The sequence below is a fragment of the Nicotiana tabacum genome, chromosome 4, assembly GCF_000715075.1.
Source record: "Nicotiana tabacum cultivar K326 chromosome 4, ASM71507v2, whole genome shotgun sequence".
Taxonomy (NCBI): Eukaryota; Viridiplantae; Streptophyta; class Magnoliopsida; order Solanales; family Solanaceae; genus Nicotiana; species Nicotiana tabacum.
The window spans coordinates 38,564,505-38,585,266 of NC_134083.1; the positions used below are offsets into that span (position 1 = coordinate 38,564,505).

Consider the following 20,762-nt stretch of genomic DNA (forward strand, 5'->3'; position numbering starts at 1 on the left):
GGAATCAGGGAGAAAATAGGCAGTTTAATATTTAATATGCTAAATATCAAATAACGATTAAACATGTAATTCAAATAACATGTAACAATTAATGCAGGAATTCAAGAATTAATATTTGACAAAGAATAGGAGAGAAATAATTATTATGATAATTAATTCATGATTTAAAACGATTTATGATTTTTCAAGTAAGCAGGCAAACAATTAATTTGACGACCTATAGACACTCGTCACCTCACCTATACGTCGTTCACATGCAATTCACATAACAAATAATTTAAGGGTTCTATTCTGTCAAGTCAAAGTTAACCACGACACTTATCTCGCTTTGCAAATTCCAATCAATTATTCCACCACAACTTTCCTTTTAAATTTGTCTCCAAAAGCATCAAATTTATTCACAAACAATTCGATATATTCAATACGAATATTAGGAATTAATTCCATATGAATTTACTAATTTTTCGGATAAAAATCCGAAATTCATTAAAATATTCGGCAGTGGAACCCACGTCTCAAATCTTAGAACAACTTACAAAATCCGAACACCCATTCCGAGACGAGTCCAACCATACAGAAATTATCCAATTCCGATGTCAAATGGACTTTCAAATCTTAAATTTTTATTTTTGGAAGATTTTAGAAAAATTTGATTTTTCTTCCATAATTTCACGGATTCATGATATAAACGAGTACGGAATCATGAAATATAATCAATATAGGATAAGGAACACTTACCCCAATGTTTTCCCATGAAAATCGCCCAAAAAGCGCCTTAACCGAGCTCAAAAATGGGAAGGAGTTGAAAATGGGTCGAAACCCCATTTCCAGAACTTAAGTTCTGTTTCTGGGATTTTTACCCTTCGCGTTCGCGAAGGTACTCTCGCGAATGTGAAGCAAAACTTTGTGCTGTCTAACTTTTACTCTTCGCGAACACGAGGTCTACTTTGCGAACGCGAAGCTTGCCTGGCTTGGCCTTCGCGAACGCTAGATGCCCTTCGCGAACGCGAAGGCAATTGACCTGGCCAGTCTCTTTCCCTTCGCGAACGCGAGGCATCGATCGCGAACGCGAAGCTTCATATCCCAAGCCTTCGTAAACGCATTCTCTCTGTCGTGAATGTGAAGCACAAAATGTGCCAGCCCCAATTTGCTCTTCGCGAACGCGAGATTCCCCTCTCGAACGCGAAGAAGGAAACCAGAAGCAGGTTTTTGCGTTTTCCTCAAGTCCAAAAATGAACCATTAACCACCCGAAACCAACCCGAGCCCTCGGGGCTCCAAACCAAATATGCACCCAAGTCCTAAAACATCATACGAACTTGCTCGCGCGATCGAATCGCCAAAATAACACCAAGAACTACGAATCAGACACCAAATCAAAGGAAATTTTCAAGAAAACTTTAAAACTTATATCTTTACAACCGGGCGTCCGAATCTCGTTAAATCAACTCTGATTCTCACCAAATTCGGCAGACAAGTCATAAATATTATAGTGAACATATACCGGGCTCCAAAACCAAAATACGGACCCGAGATCAATAAATCCAACTTCAGTAATTTTTTAAAAATCATTAAGCTTTCAAGCTTTTAAGTTTTCATCAAAATTCCATATCTCGGGATAAGAACCTCGAAATTCGATTCCGGGCATACTTCCAAGTCTCAAATCACGATACGGACCTACCAAAATTGTTAAAATACTGATCCGGGTCCGTTTGCTTAAAATGTTGACTAAAGTCAACTCAGTTGAGTTTTAAAGCTCTATTTCACATTTTAATCCATTTTTCACATAAATACTTTTTGGAAAATTGTACGGACTGCGCATGCAAGTCGAGGAATTATACATGGTGCTTTTCGAGGTCTTAGAATACAGAATTACTTATTAAATTTAAAGATGACATTTAGGGTCATCACAAATATAAGCATGTCATCAACATACGAACATATTATCACATAATCATTGTCTACCACTTTTGTATAAATATATTTATCCACCTCCATTGAAGAAAAATCGTCGCTCAGCAAGACTTGTTCAAATTGCTCATACCACTACTTGGGAGCTTGTTTAAGGCCATAAAGAGATTTAATTAATTTACAAACTTTATTTTCTTGTCCAGGAATGACTCAACCTTCAGGTTGAACCATATAAATCTCTCTTCTTCTAAATCACCATTTAAAAAAGCTATTTTGACATCTATTTGATGGATAAAAAGTTTATGGATTGAAGCTAAGGCAATTAACACTCTATTAGAAGAAATTCTAGTTATTGGTGCAAAAGTATCAAAATAATCAATATTTTAATTTTGAGAAAATCCTTTTGCTACTAATGAACCTTTATATTTATCTAAAGATCCATCAGAATTAAATTTTCTTTTGAAAATCCATTTACAACCAATAGGTTTTGCACTAGGAGGTAAATCAGTTAAGATCCATGTGTTATTTTTTCTGATAGAAATAATTTCAACTTTTATTGCCTCTTTCCAATAATTAGCTTCTGAAGAAGATACAACTTCAAAATAATTTGATGGTTCATTATCGACAAGAAAAGTTTGAAATCATTTCCATAAGAAAAATCTTCCTTAGCCTTTTACTCCTTCTCAGTTACTCGTTAGAGGTAATTTTATTATTTATTTTAACAGGTATATGAAAATTTTTATCAGACAGTGGATAAATATATTCAAAGAACTCAATATTATTTGTCTCAATTATAGTATTGCAATCAAGCACATCACTTTTTAAAACAAGAAATCTATATGCAACACTATGTTCAGCATATCCAATAAGCATGCAATCAGTAATTTTAGAACCTATTTTTCTCTTTTTAGGTCCAGGCTAAAGAACTTTAGCAATGCACCCCACACTTTTAAATATTTCAAGTTAGGTTTATAACCCTTCCACAATTCATACAGAGTTTTGCCAGTTCTTCTATGTGGTATTCTATTTTGTAAGTGACACACAAATAATATAGCTTCACCCTACAAATTATCATGTGCATTAGAACTAACTAACGTGGAGTTCATCATCTCTTTCAATCTTTTATTTTTTCTTTCAGCTACACCATTTGACTCAGGGGAATAAGGCAGAGTTACTTCATGAATTATTCCTTCCTTTTTTCACAAAAATCATTCAAAGACAAATATTCTTCACCTCTATCAGATCTAATTCTCTTGAGTTTTCTACTAAGTTGATTTTCAACCTCAGTTTTATAAGAAATAAAAGTGTTAAATGCATCATCTTTATTTCTAAGCAAATACAACTTAGTAAATCTTGAATGATCATCAATAAAAGTCACATAATATCTTTTACCACCTCTATTCATAGTCTGCTTTAAATCACCTAAATTAGTGTGAATCAAGGATAATAATTCAATTTCTCCATTTACAGAAAAATAAGTCTTTTTAGTACTTTTAGCTTCAGCACATATTTCATACTTGTCAATATTGTTTGAGTCTAAATAAGATATTAAACCTAATGAGAGCATTTTTCTTATATATGCAATATTAACATTTCTAATCTAGCATGTCATATAGAAATAGACTCAACCATATAAGCAGATGCATTTCCATTGATAACATCAGAAACATTAAATACAAAGAGTCCCCGGTTAAAATAGCCCTTTCCCACAAACATATTATTTTTGGTCATTATAATCTTATCAGATTCAAATGACACTTTTACTCATGCTCTTCCCAACAAGGATACAGAGATCAAGTTTGCCCTCATAGTAGGAACATGCAGTACATCAACAAGGGCTAAAGTTTTCCCTGAAGTGAGTTTCAGGAGAACTTTACCCTTGCCCAAGACTTTGGTAGTACTTGAGTCTCCAAGATAGACCTCTTCTTTATTATCCTCTACAGGAGTATAAGGAGAAAATGTTTTTCGATTTGCACAAATGCACCGAGTAGCCCCAGAGTCTACCACCCATTCTTTTGCATGTGCTACAATATTTACTTGAGGAATGATAGCCGCAATAATATCACTTCCTTCAGCTAAGTTAACTTTAGGAGTATTAGTTTTTCCTTTGTCATTTCCTGCTCTGTACTTGCACTGTGAGGCATGATGACCTGGTTTTCCAGAGAACAAACAAGAGCCTTTTTTTCTCTTAAGGTTAGGATTTTTAGGCTTGTAATCTTGATGGTAGGCTATAATTGCGTATTTTAGTCGCTTATCACACTCTAATTCACTGCACTTTATTTGTGTTGGCTTTAATTGATAGTGTTTTGCACTCACTGTATTTTTTATGCCTTGTAGGAGTGATTCCGATCTATGTAGATATTGTGAAATGAATTTGAGTGATTTGGAGCTTTGAAGTCTGAGTAAAAGCAAAAAAGATTAAGCTAGGATCGTGTTCGGGGGTCGAGGACCAAGTCTGGATGTCAAAAATTGAAGTATAGTCCGTACTATGAGAAATCTCCACTGCCGCGGCGCATTGGGCGCCACGGCTGTGCAATTCTCTACTTCCTGTCAGAACTTGCTCTCTGAATTTTCCCACTAATTTCCCGCATGGCACGTCGCCCCATGCGGTGCGCCTGTGCAACCTTTACAGAGTACTTTTCCAATTTCAACTAGGAAAAAGTGATTTCGTCTGGGCCCGACCCTACTTGGTATAATTATTAAATACATGAAAAACTTTATTTTCTAGACTTTTGACACATATTCGACCTAAGGAGGCTAAGGAGGAGTTGGAAGAACACGAGCACAAGGATTTCATCATTCCTTCCTCACTCAAGACCCGAGTCTGGATTGAATTTATGTTTTTCTATACTTTAATTTTATTTGTGATGAATTGCTCCATATCTATGGAGTAATTTTCTTTAGGGTTTGATGGATTTGGTGTGTTGATGATTGTTTGTGGATTATAACTCTAGTTTTACATATTAAAGCATTTTTGGATGATTTAATTGTTGCATCTATACTCACTAGTTCATGTAATCAAGAGAGGCATAACTTATGATATCTTTGCATTATATTGTTGGTTGAGTTCATAAATTCTTCTAAGTAATCGAAAGAGGTTAGTTGAATAATTGATTAAACCTAGTTAGGAGGGTAATCGAGAAAGGTTCTCCTAAAGACCAATCCACTACGCATTCTTGCATATCTTCACGTGCTTAAATTCGTTCATCTTGTGAGGTTAAGACTTAATCGAGAGAGAAATTTTTGCTGAACGTTTGAACTAATAATTGAGTGAATTCGAGAGACTCACTTAAACATTAGAAGTGAATTACCTAGAGTTAGATTCCAAACAATTATCTTGCACCTATCTTATCAAAACCCTATCTTCTCCCATTGATAACCTTCTTTACTTGTTCCTTGTTGCGATTTTCATTAGTCAATAGCTTTAGATACTTAGTTAATTTTAGTTAGAAATCATATAAATCTCAATTGTTGATCATCTTGGATAGCAACCAAGCTAGAAACTATGAGAATACACTTTAAATTCAATCCATGTGGATACGATATTATACTATACTATATTTGATTAGCGAGCATAATTTAGGTGTGTATTTTGAGCTCGTCAAATTTTGGTACCGTTGCCGGAGATTGGCAATCAACAATGTTTGAAATAGTTACTAGTGCTAATTTAGGAATTTTTTTTCTTTTTATTTAATTTTATTTTTCTCTTTTTATTGTTGGTGTTCTTTGACTGTGCGCAGGTTATAGGTTAAGATTGGTGCATGACTCGAACTTCTGCGAAGGAAGTGCTACCATACGAGCCAGAAATTGAAAAACAATTGCGACAGCTGAGGAAGGAAATAAATCTTACCGAGACGTCATAAAAGGTTGGGGAATCCTCAACCAAAGAAATTATGGCTGGAAACGGTGAGGATAATGTAGATTTGGCTGCGAGAGAAGTAACTCAATAAAGAGAACAAGCTACACGGGATGCTGAGGAAGCAGCTATTAGAGATGCACAGATTATCTACGAAGAAGAGAGGGGTTGGAGAATTGCTCAAAAGTAACCCTTGGTTGTAGATAAGTTCAGAAATATAGTTCCCGGGCCTGGGAGACCACTTGGCGATTATGCTAGATCGGTCTACAATCAAGGTTTATCAAGTGTTAGACCACCTCCAATTGCATCAAACAATTTCGAGTTGAAGCAACCCTTCAGAATTGTTGTGTCTTTAGAGGGAAGCCAAATGAAGATCTAAACACACATCTAATGGACTTCGAGGAGATTATGAACACCTTTCAATACAATGATGTGTCACAAGATGCAGTGTATTTAAGGGCATTCCTTTTTTCTCTTAAAGATGATGCAAAACAGTGGGTTCGAAGCTTGCCCACGGGATCAATTAGAACTTGGGAGGAGATGATCAGAAAATTCCTTGAGAAATATTTCTCCTCAGCTAAAACGAGCAAGTTTATAAGAGAAATCCCTAACTTCTGCCAGAAAGATACGAAAATTATTTTTGAAGCATGTGAGAGGTTTAAGGAGATTGTTCGAAAGTGTCAACATAGCGTAATTGAACTCTGGATGCAACTTCAGAACTTTTGGGATGGATTGACACCGGCCTCGCGTAGAACATTGAGCAATGCAGCTGGAGGCCCGTTGATGAAGAAGACTCCAGAGGAGATAGTTACAATTCTTGATGAGTTATCTGAAGATGCAAATCAGTGGCCCTCTGAGAGTGCTGAAAGAAGAAGATTGACTGGTGTTCACCAGGTTGATGCTAATACATATGTGCAGGTACATCTTGATGCTATGGCTAAATAAATATGAAAGCTGACCTTAGCCTCGATACAAAATGAGCCTCACGCAACTTGTGATATATGTGGAAGAGGACACCCTACTCATGAGTGTCAAGCCTCAACCGAGGAAGTGAATGTTGTGGGAAACTATAATTTTAATGCAATGGGTCAGAAGCACCCCAGAGTTTCATGGAGTTCAGCTGGGGGCACTGCAAATATGTGGAAACAAAACAACCCCAGATTTCAGGGACAAGGAGCTCCTAATTTTTTGAATCAGCCGGGGCAGCAGTTTCAACCTCAATAGCCCAATCAACCTGGTTTAGAAGATCTTATGAAGGCATTCATTGTGAAAACTGATAAAAGATTTGAAATACAAGGGGCATCAATTCGAAATTTAGAGAAGCAAGTGGGATAGATTGCAACAATATTATCTAAGAGAGTTTCAGGAACTGTCACTGCTGATACAGAAAAGAATCCCAAAGAAAAGGTGAATGTTGTGACCCCTTGAGAAGTGGGCAAGTGTTGAAAGATCCTATCCCGATCCAGAAAGATGTGGTACTTGCAAAAGAAAGGGGGAGCAGCTAAAAAGTGATGATGACAAGAAGAAGACATTACAAAAAAAATGGATAAATTGCGGAGGTTTATTTGCGGATGGTATAAGTAAACCTCCAGAATTTACATAATTTTGCGGTAATTTATTAGCCCCCCAAAATTATACAATTGACGAGGGTTATGAACTTCCGCAACCCTAAAATAATAGCGCGTAATTTATATCACACTCCCTCCTCTCCTCCCCCGACCTTTTCAGTCTAGAAACTTTCGCCTTTTATAGATACTTCATAGATGAGTCTCTCTCTCTCTCCGCATGAACTCTTTGAATTGAAATTCTCTCTCTGCAACATTTAGGGATTGTGCAAGCTTGAAGAAAGAGGAAGTTCTATTCGTCAAAGAAATCTTACAAGTTTCACGGTGGAAGGAATCAAATAATACCCAAACTAACCACTTATCAAACACAAAGATTATCCCGGTTCTTCCTATTTGTATTTTGGTTCTGGATTCATTATTAATTTATATTAGATGCTTTTGGATTCAGCCACTAAATCCTCTCCCTTACCATTTTACCCATTTGATGAAACCTAGCAATTTTGCTGTTGTGAATAGTTTAATCGTGAAGTTAAGGGGCAATTCTTATATATCCCCAAAAGAAAAAATTCTGCCCTATTAGGGTCTTAACCATAATTAGGATAATGAATATTTTCATACATTTCTCCAATTACTACTTCTTGTGTTAGATGCTTTTTGATTATTACATGATTTTTCCTTTCTTCATTGTTAATTGAAGTATTTTCTTAATAGTTGTGAATAATTTTGAAAATTTATATGCACTTTTGTGCATGCACTTATGGTAAATCGTAAGAGAAGTTTTTTTTTTTGCTTGTTCTTCGCTAAACTATTGGTTAACTTTGCTGAAATTCTAAGGATTTGAAATCCAGTATTTTTTTCTTACAATCGGCATGCATTTGTTTTCTTACTTTTGGTTGATCCTTAAAAAATCTAAAACCACATTTACTATTTAGAGTTTTGACATTGAAATTACCTTGTTTGTGTAGGTACAATGCTTTAAAGTTGGCCAGCTCCTTTTTATTGTTCAAAACTTCTTTTTCTATTTTTTATTTTATTGTTTTGGGTAAGTAATTTAGATAATTTGGATTACATGATGGAAAATTTGTTCCAGACTAGTTTCTTCTATTTTTGGGTATTTGAATTTGATTATAGGCACAAAATTTCGCTTAACATCTAAGAATCATTGACTTTTACTTTTCTCTCATGGAGTTTGGTTTGAAAAATAAAAAACTGAATCTGAAGTTCTCTGTATTTGTAATTCTGCTTTGTTTTAGTTTTCAATTTGTCAAATATTTTTCTGTTTCGAGTATAATTTTTATCGTTTTTATCAAATAGGATAGGGAGACCGATTTATCGGAAAATATAGTCGAAGTTTTTGAAATTCTGTTGATATCGGAGATAAGAAATTTATTTTTGTACATTCCAGTACTATTATCCATTCTGTTCCCATACAAGGAGAAAACTGAACATTTCTGATGTATACTTCGAATTATTAGGCAGAAGGGACTGTCTTCCTCAAGTTATTTTGTATTTGGATAATTATGGAATCTTCTTGGTATATTAAGTTAAATTATTGAGCCACTGGTAGTTTTTAACATTATTGTGTAATGCAGGGCTAAAGTTCAGACACTAGTTGTGTTTTGATACACTTTATCTTTCATATCCCAGCTAAGAAAGTTAAAAAGTATAGGCATATTGTAAATTTGTAGCTTTGTGTACTATAGAAAGAAATGAATTAGTACAAAAATTGCTCTATGTGCATAAGTTTGACAATGATATTATATGGATTCTGAAAATTTTGCTTGTTAAAGAATTTGACAGGGACTGACATTTGCTTGTAATGCATTTCAAAAACTACAGCAGTTTTCTCCGTAATTTTTATCTTCTATGAGATTTCTATATTTATAGGTCACATATTTTCTTATACAATAAAGGAAAATGACAGATTCTTGCTTGGGATATTAATATATGAATATTTAAACTAATGGCAGGTACAAATCAAATTATTATATTTTAGATCAGGGACTTTTTGCCTACAAATTTCTCCAAATTAGATGCTTTGCGACAAATATTTTACAGTAAACTGCTTCCTTTTTGATAACTTACAGTGAATTTATTTTCTATCATGATGCGTATAATTTGTTGACTTCCATGTCTTTGAATTTACTTATTATTATTGGGACGTATGACTATGACTATGCAAATACATTTTTTGTTTGGGGATTTTCAAGTTTGGCAGTGTTAATGATTATAGATGGGTTTTGTTGTATGTATTTATTGCTTCATAGTTAATATTCTGCTGTCTAATAATAGAGAACTGATATTTTCTCTTTATATTCTGAAAAGTTCATCAGCTACACTTGAAAGTTAATACTTTCCTATGGATAAATCTTGGATTAGAAAGCCAAGGAACACCACTGAATATTTGTTTGGTTTAAATTAGTTTTAGATTTTGCATTTGCTAATGTTGTTGTAGGAGATAGAATAAAATGTCCTTGTCCTAAATGTGAATTCGCAAAGTGGCAGACTAGAGATGTAGCGCTCGATCATTTGATTTGCAAACGATTCCCTCAAAATTATGCCACTTGGAGTATTCATGGTGAAAGAAATGTACTGCCTAATTCTATAAATATTGAGGTTATACAAGATACATTACCTCCTGAAAATCCTGTAGAATTATTAATCAATGAAGCTGTAACGACTCGACGTTTTGAGTATTACAGTCCTGTTCGCCCATTTACTGTTCAATTTATTCTTTACAACTGTTATGTGACTTGCCGGGGTAATTGGTTCTGGTCCGGTGAGGTTTCGAGATGAATTGATATACTTAGTCCTAATGATGAAAGCTTAATTTGAAAAGGTTGACCGGATGTTGACTTATGTATAAACGACCCCGGAATAGAGTTTTGATGATTTCAATAGTTTTGTATGGTGATTTTGGACTTAGGAGTGTGTCCGAAAAATTATTTGGAAGCCCGTAGTTAAATTAGGCTTGAAATGGCAAAAATAGGAAGTTTAAGTTAGAAGTTTGACAGGGGAGTTGACTTTTTGATATCGGGGTCGGAATTCAGTTCTGAAAATTTTCATAGGTCCGTTATGTCATTTAAGACTTGTGTGCAAAATTTGAGGTCAATCGGATTTGATTTGATAGGTTTCAGCGTCGAATATAGAAGTTCAAATTTCTTAGTTTTGTTAAGCTTGAACTGGGGGTATAATTCATGATTTTAGCATTGTTTAATGTGATTTTAGGTTTTAACTAAGTCCGTAATATATTTTGAGACTTGTTGATATGTTCGGACGGGGTCCCGAGTGGCTCAGATGAGTTTCGGCGTAGTTTCGGACCATTTCTAGCTGTTGGTTTTTGGCTACAATAGTGTGCAATGCGATCACGTAGAATTGGCCGCGATCACTGATAAGTGGGGATTTTGACTACTTATTATCACCTTTTTGCTTTCGTTTTAGTCAAAAGCATTTAATTGTGTTCCTGAAAACTGATGCAATATGATTTATTGTAGGAATAGTGGAAAATGAGTCCCTAAGATGAAATCCAACTCAAGAAGGAGTGATCTGAACTCAAGGACACAAACATGCATAAAAGCTTAGAAGTGCGGATCGTAGATTTTCATCTGCGGCCGTAGATTGTGAAGAAACTCCTATTAGAGACAAGTGCAAAGTGCGGTCCACACATGACATGTGCGGCCGCAGAACCTGGGCAAGAGCAAAAGTTCAGAGAACTTGCATCTCAAGTTCAATAGAAGTGCGGACCGCACAATTATTGTGTGGCCGTAGAAGAATAGCTACGCTGCCGCAGCCACATTTGTGCGGTCCGCAGAAGAGCAATGTGCTGCCGCACTTAGAAATGCGCGGATCGCAGAAAGAGAGAAGTGCGACCACAGTTCAGAATTATGCGGCCGCATATTTCGATTCATGTCAGGCTGAAGCAAAGTGCGGACCGCACATGAAATTGTGCGGCCACAGAACCTCCGAAAGGGTATTTGTGTCAGAAAAATCCAGCACTATATAAATAGAAGAGTTTCACTTTTTTAGGTCAAATTTTGACATCAGCAGCTACAATAGACGTTTTCTTTCTTTTTTTAGTAGTTGTTGCTATTTTGAGCTTTTTGAATATTGATTTCATCATTTTAATTATCAATATGGGTTTAATTATCACTTCTTCTTCTTCTTTTTCTTCTAATTTAAGAATGAGTAGCTAAATTTTTTCTAGGGTTGTGACCCAACCCTAGTGTGTAAACTTAATGAGTGTTTGATTTATTGCTTGTTTATGGTTGGGTATTGATTATCTAGTCTAGTTCTTGCTTTTATGTGAAGAATTAATGGTTGCAAACATTATTTCATGCCTATTTGACTTGGTCTCTACTTAGGAAAGAGAGACTTACTCTAGAAGAATTTGGCTAGCAAGAAATTGGGTCAATCAAAAGATTGATAAGCCCAATTAAAGGGTTGAACCTAGATATAGTAAAACCTGACTTGAGCTTATCATCAACTATTTTGTTCAATACCCATTTGGACTTGAGAAAGCCAAATTGGGCAAAATCACTCTCTGACTGAGAGGTATTGAGTGGGTACTTTGGTGTTGATAGCTATAATACACCCCAACCAATAAAATAAGGTTTAAAGTTCACAACCCATTAGGCGAACACCTAGGTGAAGGTCATAACCCTAGGACTTTTATATCATTTAAAAAACAACCAAAAACACTTTCCTAGTTTAAATTCTTAGTTTGTAATCTTAGTTTAAATCAGACCTAGAAACAACCCAAGTTTGTAGAAGTGCAATTTGAGATAATTCAAGCTCATACACTATAATATATATCTCTAAGACCCATTCATAGCTCCCTGTGGAAAATCGACCCCAACTCTTTGTTAGGTATTACTATAGCATCGACCGTTTTCATATCCTCAAATAGAGGAGTGAAATTGGACGAGACCAATTTTTGGCGCCGTTTCCGGGGAGCTAAAAATGACATTATCTATATATTTAGGTGTGTTTTTGGAATATCTTCTTTTTCTTCCTTGTTACTAACGTGTGAGTATTGTAGGTGCAATCATGGTAAACAACAAGCTCGGAAACATAGCCATGGGGGATGTGGACGTTGATGATGATGCAATGGATGAGGTCCCTCTTGAACCTCAAGCCAATAGACAAGGCCGACCACCTCAAGACAATGTACCTGTTCCACCTCCACCTCCACCACGTGCGGCTCCACACCGGGTGTTGCCGAATGAAGGGTATGCAATGCTATAGTCCCACCCTGTATTAGGGCAGGTAACTTTTAAATAACCAACGTAATGCTCACTTTGCTTGAGCAACGAGGGTTCTTCACCGGTGCACCGTGTCAAAATACATATAAACCCTTGAAGAGGTTCGTTGATATATGTTGGGGGAGCAAACAAACAAATGTCTCCGAGGATACTTTGAGGCTAAGGCTTTTTTCCTTCTCTCTACGAGGAAAGCTTTAGATTGGTTGAAACATTTGTCAAATCATTCCATTCATACTTGGGATGAACTAGCGGAGCAATTTATTTCAAAGTACTTCTCTCTCGTGCACATGGCCATTCTTCAGGATGAAATTCTAGCATTCAACCAAGAGCCTAATGAACCACTACACGAGATATGGGAAAGATATAGGACAATGGTGAAAGAGTGCCCCAACATTGATATGACGGAGAACATGATTCAACAAACTTTCTATCGGGGGATCAATACCACCAACCAATGTGTAGTGAATCAACTTACCAGAGGTAACTTCATGACTACGCCTTATGTAGAGGCATGTGATATTTTGGATGAGATGGCAGATACTTCATCGGCATGGAAATCTAGAGCCAATGATCTACACGGTGATCCAAATGTGATTCTTCTTCATAAAGAGTTACATGCCCATGGGTAATTCATAGCCCACTTGACAATCACCATGAACTAATTGGCAAAGGCTCAACTTCAACAAGTGTAAAACCCGAGGCAGGTCAATGCTATGGAGGGAGTCAATATAATGGTAAATAAGAGAATAACAAGAAGTCCACAGGTGCAACAAAGAGTGGACAATTTTGTGCAAGATGTTAGTGGGTTTGATCAAGGAGATTCTTACAATGATCAAGATGAAGAGGTCCAATATGTGAACAACTTTCAAGGGCAAAGAAACAACTACCAAGGCCCTAGTCAACAACAATGGAGACCTTCGAATAATTAAGGCAATTGGAATTCTAACAACAATCATGGTAATTGGAGTGGAAGCAATAATAAAGGGAATTGGCAAAACAATAATAACCAAGGCAATTGGGGAGGCAACAACCAAGGCGGGTGGAACAATAACCAAGGAAATCGGGGGTCGAGTTTTCAAAGGCCCCCAATGTATCAACAATCGAGCAACCCACCTCCTTATCCTTCTCATGGTCCTAGTTCCTCCAATAATTAAGTGGGTCGTATTGAGAAAATTTTCAAGCAAATGATGGAGAAGAATGGCAATTCCGATGCCCAACTTGCTTCACACAACACATAAATTTGAAACTTAGAAGTGCAAATGGGTCAAATCTCTCAAGCTTTAAATTCTCGTCCTAAGGAGGCACAACCAAGCGATACGGTGGTGAACTCGAAGGGTGGGAACAATACGGGGCATGCCATGGCCGTTACTACAAGAAGTGGAAGAGGTGGGAATGCACCTACCTCAGGTCATAAGCGACTTGTGGATGATGAGCAAGTAGTAGAAGAAGAGGAGATCACGAACAATGTCATGCAAGCAAATGATGAAGTGCGGATTGATATTGATGACACGGCGGAAGAGACTCAAGAGGATGTGACACCGTCTAGGGATCATGTGATTGACATCCTCCCTATCCTCAAAGCCTTGCCAAGAAAAATGGCGAGAATCAATTCAAGAAGTTCATTGATATGATGAAGAGTCTCTCTATAAATGTGCCATTAGTTGAAGCCTTGGAGCAAATGACCGGATATGCAAAGTTTATGAAGGACTTGGTGACAAATAAGAGATCGATGAATTTTGAAACTATCAAAGTCACTCACCAAGTGAGCGCAATTGTGCATTCAATGGCTCCTAAGTTGGAAGATCCCGGTACTTTTATAATTCCTTGTACCATTGGAAGTGCCGAGTTTGCAAAAGCTCTTTGTGACCTTGGAGCGAGTATCAACCTGATGCCCTATTCGGTTTTCAAGACATTGGAAATTAGGCAACCAAGACCCATATCTATGAGATTACAAATGGCCGATCGTACAATGAAGAGATTGTTGGGGGTGATTGAGGATGTATTGGTTCAAGTTGACAAGTTCATTCTCCCGACGGATTTTATTATTCATGATTGTGAAGTGGACTATGAGGTACCGATTATTATTGGTAGACCTTTCCTTGCTACGTGAAAGACTCTTGTTGATGTGGAAGCCAGTGAACTCACTTTCCGGGTGGGTGATGAAAAGGTGGTGTTCCACGTGTGCAAATCTATGAGGCAATGGAATAGCAATGAAGTGTGTTCGTTTGTGGACTTGGTGACCAATGTGATTATTGATGATATAAGTGCTACGGCTAATGTGGGTGACATGTTGGGGGCCGTTTTGCTCAATTTTGATGATGAGGATATGGATAGCTTCATGGAATGTGTTAATTCTTTGCAAGGGATGGGGTCATATAATTATGCACCTCAGAAACTTTCCTTGTATCTTGAGAATAGGAAAACTCCTCCTACAAAGCCTTCAATTGAAGAGTCTCCTATCTTGGAGTTGAAGCCATTGCCTCCACATCTCAGGTATGAATTCCTTAGCCCTTGCTCTACTTTACTGGTTATTCTTTCCTCTTGTTTGACTAATGTGCAGGTTGACTCTACATTGGTGGTGCTCCACAAGAGGAAGAAAGCTATTGGGTGGACTTTGGCAGATATTTGGGGAACAATCCCCGCATTTTGTATGCACATGATTAATTTGGAGGAAGATGTCAAACCCTCAATTGAACATCAAAGGAGACTCAATGAAGCCATGCAATAGGTAGTCATAAAGGAGGTCATAAAGTGGTTAGATGCCGGGGTTGTCTACCCCATTTCTGACAGTTCGTGGACTTCTCCGGTGCAATGTGTTCCGAAGAAGGGGCATAACTGTGGTCATCAATGATAAGAACGAGTTGATTCCAACAAGAACGGTGACCGGATGGAGAGTGTGTATGGACTATCGGAAGCTAAAGAAAGTCACAAGGAAAGACCATTTTCCACTACCTTTTTTTGACCAGATGCTTGATAGGTTGGCCGGTCGGGCATTCTATTGCTTTCTAGATGGATATTCGGGCTACAATCAAATACTTATTGCCCCGGAAGATCAAGAGAAAACAACTTTCACTTTTTCCTATGGTACTTTCTCTTTCAAGCGGATGTCATTTGGCTTATGCAATGCACATGCAACTTTTCAACGGTGTATGGTGGCGATCTTTACGGATATGGTAGAGGACTACCTTGAAGTCTTCATGGATTACTTTTCGATAGTCGGGGAATCTTTTGATAATTGCTTGGCAAATTTGGATAAGGTACTGGCAAGGTGTGAAGAAATGAACTTGGTATTGAATTGGGACAAATGCCATTTCATGGTCGAGGAGGGTATTGTCCTTGGCCACAAGATTTCAAAGAAGGGAATAGAGGTCGACAAAGCGAAAAGAGAGGTAATTTCTAAACTTCCACCTCCAACATTTGTGAAGGGCGTGAGAAGTTTCTTGGGTCATGTGTGGTTCTATAGGCATTTCATAAAGGATTTTTCCAAAGTGGTGAACCCCTTGTGCAAGCTTTTGGAGAAAGATGCTAAATTTCACTTCAATGATTATTGCATGAGAGCGTTTGAATTTCTCAAGTTCAAGTTGATAACTACTCCCATTATCACCGCTCCTAATTGGAGAATTCCTTTTGAGCTCATGTGTGATGCTAGTGATATAATGGTTAGAGCAGGTTTGGGGAAACGTATCAACAAGATCTTTCATCCGGTCTACTATGCTAGTAAGACCATGAATGATGCCCAAGTCAATTACATTGTGACCGAAAAAGAGCTCCTTGCCATAGTGTTTGCTGTTGAGAAATTCCGCCCGTACTTGATTGGTGCAAAAGTGATTGTCCATACGGATCATGCAATACTTCGTTACCTTATGAGCAAGAAATATTACAAAGCCCGGTTAATGAGATGGGTGCTTCTGTTACAAAAGTTTGATATAGACATCCATGACCGAAAAGGAAGTGAAAACCAAGTGGCGGACCACTTGTCTCATTTGGAGGAGGAGGGGAGGCCGCATGATGGCCTTAAAATCAATGACTCCTTCCTCGATGAGAAACTCTTAGCCATTTCAATTAAAGAGGTGCCATGGTTTGCAGATCTAGCAAAGTTTCTTGTAAGTGGTATCACCCCGGATGATTCTCTTCAAACCAAAGGAAGAAGTTCAAACGGGATTGTCAAGACTAATATTGGGATGAACCGTACCTTTTCCGGATTTGTACGGATGGAGTGATTAGAAGATGTGTACCGGAGGAGGAACAAGTTGAAATTCTGGGGCTTGTCATTCTTCGCAGTATGGTGGTCACCGTGGTGGAGCAAGAACAACGGCCAAAGTGCTAAGTTACGGTTTCTATTGGCCCACTATTTACAAGGATGCAAGTGATCTAGTCAAGTGTTGTGATGAATGTCAAAGGGCCAGTGGAATATCAGAGAAAAATGAAATTCCCCTCACCACCATTTTGGAGATTGATATTTTTGATGTGTGGGGTATTGACTTCATGAGATCGTTTGTGAGTTCTTGTGGAAACACCTACATCTTGGTCGCGGTTGATTATGTGTCGAAATGGGTTGAGGCCGTTGCTCTACCCAACAATGAAGCAAGAAGTGTGGTGGCATTTTTGAAGAAGAACATCTTCACAAGATTTGGTACTCCGCGGGCTATCATAAGCGATGGGGGTCGAATTTTTGCAACAAAGCTTTTGACACCTTACTTAGCAAGTATGGTGTCACCCATAAAGTTACAACTCCTTATCACCCTAAAGCAAGCGGTCAAGTGGAAGTCTCCAACGAATTGGTCAAAGAAGCTTGATGATGCACTATGGGCTTATCGGACTGCTTTCAAAACTCCTATAGGGATGTCTACATACCGGTTGGTGTTTGGAAAAGCTTGTCATCTTCTAGTGGAACTCGAGCACAAGGCCATATGGGCTTTAAAGAAGTTAAACCTTGATTGGGATGCAGCTGCTAACTTGCGGGTTGCACATTTGAATGAATTAGATAAATTTTGGTACCATGCATATGCAAGTTCGTCTTTGTACAAAGAAAGAATGAAATACCTTCATGACAAATACATTCAAAACAGGGAGTTCAAGGTGGGCGATCTTGTTTTGTTGTTCAACTCACGATTGAAGATGTTTCCCGGAAAGCTGAAATCCAAATGGAGTGGTCCCTTTAAAATTGTGGGTGTGACACCTTTTGGTGCAATTGACTTAAAGAACAAAAATGATGAGGTATTCCGAGTCAATGGTCACCGGATGAAGCATTATTTGGGACAAGCTGATGATGGCCACGTGGTGGCAGTGATTCATTTGAAGTGATGGTAATCTACGTCGTGCTGCGACGTTAAATTAGGCGCTTCTTGGGAGGCAACCCATGTTTTTTTTTCCTTTTCTTCTTCTTTAGATAGGTCTTATTTTGTGCTAACTGGATTTGAAGTGTGTTGCAGGAAGGTGTGTGCTTTACAGGAATTGTGCTCAGAAAAATTGTCTAAGTATGGAAAAAGTGCGGACCGCACAATTTTGGATGCTACAACAGAAGGAAAATGCGGCCGCACAATTTCTGTGCGGACCGCACAACTTGAGATGGAAAAATGTAAATTCTCTGAATTTTGTATGTTAGAGAAACAGTCAAAGTGCGGCCGCACAGCGAATTCTGCGGTCCGCATCAAAATCTACGCCCGCACAGCTAAATCTGCGGACCGCAGATCATCAAAAGAAAGTGGAACACCAGGTAATAGAGTGCGAACCGCAGAAGATATTGTGTTTTATTGAGGTTGTCGGCTTGCCTAGTATTGAGATATGCTCCATCATGACTATTAGATTTTGGGTCGTGACAGAAGCATTTTGGGGCCTAAGTCATAATGAGGTTGATGTAGGTCTGTCACAAGTAGCGGGTGGTGAAGAGAGGTTAAATGATGAGCCCGCTTCAAATGACAAAGACTTTTTCGAGTTGCTTAGAGAAGGAAGTCAAGAATTGTATGAAGGGTCCAAGTACTCAAAACTAGAATTTGTATTAAAATTTTATCACATAAAGTGTTTGTTTGGGCTAATTGAAAAGGGAATGACCATGATACTAGATTTGTTGAGGGACACATTTAAATTTGCACGGATTCTTGATTCTTTTTATGAGGCCAAGAAAACCATCAGTAAGCTTTGTCTTGACTATATGAAAATAGATGTTTGTCCAAATGATTGTATATTATTTTGGGGGAATGATGCTAATGAGGAAACATGTAAGTAATGTCACACTTCTAGGTGGAAGCCTAACAAGAAGAGAAATGAAGATCTTGTGTCTGCTACAGGTAAGAAGAAAATCAAGAAGCCTGCAAAGATTTTGCGTTACTTTCCATTAAAACCAAGGTTGCAGAGATTGTTCATGTGCTCTAAAATAGCAAAATATATGAGATAGCATGCTGAGGATAGTAACAAATATAAAATCATGAGGCATCCTAGAGATGGTGAGGCGTGACTCATTTTGGTGATCTAAGGATGTGTGGAAGATTTAAAAAAATGAGCACAAACAGAGAATCATGTATCTGATTACCTTACTTTGATGTGTAATAATGTGTATTGTGTTTAGGAAAAACATAAGCCAGCAGTGAGTGAAAGTACAGTGGATGAGTCTGAAATTTCTTCAAATGATGTTGTTGGTAAGGTGCTAGGAAAGAGCATCCTGGAAGGGTAAGATATTTGGGATTAGGAGCTACTCCAAGCAATACTTTCAGACAGATAAATCTTCGTCTTGGTAATATTAGAATTGTGAGTAATAATGTTGGATGTTCTTCTTCTGGATGCCAAGAGAAGTACAATCAATTGTTGAATACTCTCAAAGCATACATGATAATGAAGGAAGGGTCAATACCAGAATAATTTGTTGGGATCTTTGCTTCTCCCCCTACAACGGTAAACTCTAAGTTCTTTTATTTTTGATATATTGTGCAATTTTATTTTTCATTTGTAAAGTGATGAGAGTCACTATGATAACTTGTGCGACTATGGAGTTTTGCGAGTGATATTGATCACTTCAAGTATCTTTGTTTTTGATCTTGGTGAAAGTTTTTATTAAAAAAAAAAATCATGATGATAAGAGACTAGCCAGAGCTTCTGATGAGAAATATGTTAGATGTGGTTATAACACATTAGTGATGATGTTAATGATTCTGAAAGGCCACAATGTAATTAATGTCTTTCTTCATGTGTGCATGTCTAATAAGAACGAATGAGCTGCTCCAGTTAGATTATCCACGTCGATTATGGTTCTTTAAAATTGAGTATCCTGTTTTCTTAGGTTGACAATTCTGGTATTCTATAATATGGAGTTATAAAACTGGTTGCACTGACTACTTGTGCTAATTTTGTCATACATTCTCGACGATAATTATACAATTCATTTTGAATGCTTTAGAAGGTGTGTTGGTTGTTAAGAATGATCAATGTGGAATAGTTTGCTTTTCTGGAGATTTAATTCTTGGATTATGACCTATTGTATTAAACCCAAATTACTTCTCAGGGGTGCTTAGGTTTCTTTTCATTCTGTTGGTGCTGCTATATTAATTTTATGAATCTATTTAAAAACCAAGATGCTTTTAACTTTTTATCTTCATCTTTTTTTTTGGTTTAAGTAGACAACATATATTTCATCTCAATGACTTGTTTCCTAATACTCTTAATAGTTGTATTTGTTTTACTTTTTGCTGCAGTCAAGTGATACAGCTAGTGGACCCGTTTCACCCATGGATGCAAAAAGATCTTCTGACGCTAGTAATCCCAGTGACAACCATTGAGATTCGTTTTAATTGAAGTGGATGTATTAGGACAATGTAATAGCTGACTCATATGGATGATTAACTGTGTTTTAATTTAGCTTGATGACATATGATACTACTCTGTCATAGTATTTTTCATGGTTAATGAAATATTGATGTTTCTTAATTTTAATGTTTTAGTTTAAGCATTAATATTTCAATTTATATTAGGGAAAAAGTATGGCATATTGATGATAAAATATCAATTCTATAATATATTTAAAAATAGATGGGGTTAAAACCCCCAAAAAGAAATAAGAACAAATTTTGATGGTGTACACATAAGAAATTGCGGGGGTTTACAACCCCTAAACTCAAAAAAAATTAAATTTAAAAAATAAAAATCTATTTTCGCGCATGAGATTGCGGGGGTTAAAATTA

The 20,762-nt window shown here is 37.1% G+C and overlaps 1 non-coding gene across 1 annotated transcript; it reads right to left on the reverse strand.

The window, feature by feature from the left end:
- Positions 1-6,353: 6,353 nt before the first annotated feature.
- LOC142180555 (small nucleolar RNA R71) lies at positions 6,354-6,457 on the reverse strand. The gene has a single exon (XR_012709172.1). It is a non-coding gene; the product is annotated as a small nucleolar RNA R71 (small nucleolar RNA).
- Between the last annotated feature and the right edge of the window lie 14,305 nt (positions 6,458-20,762).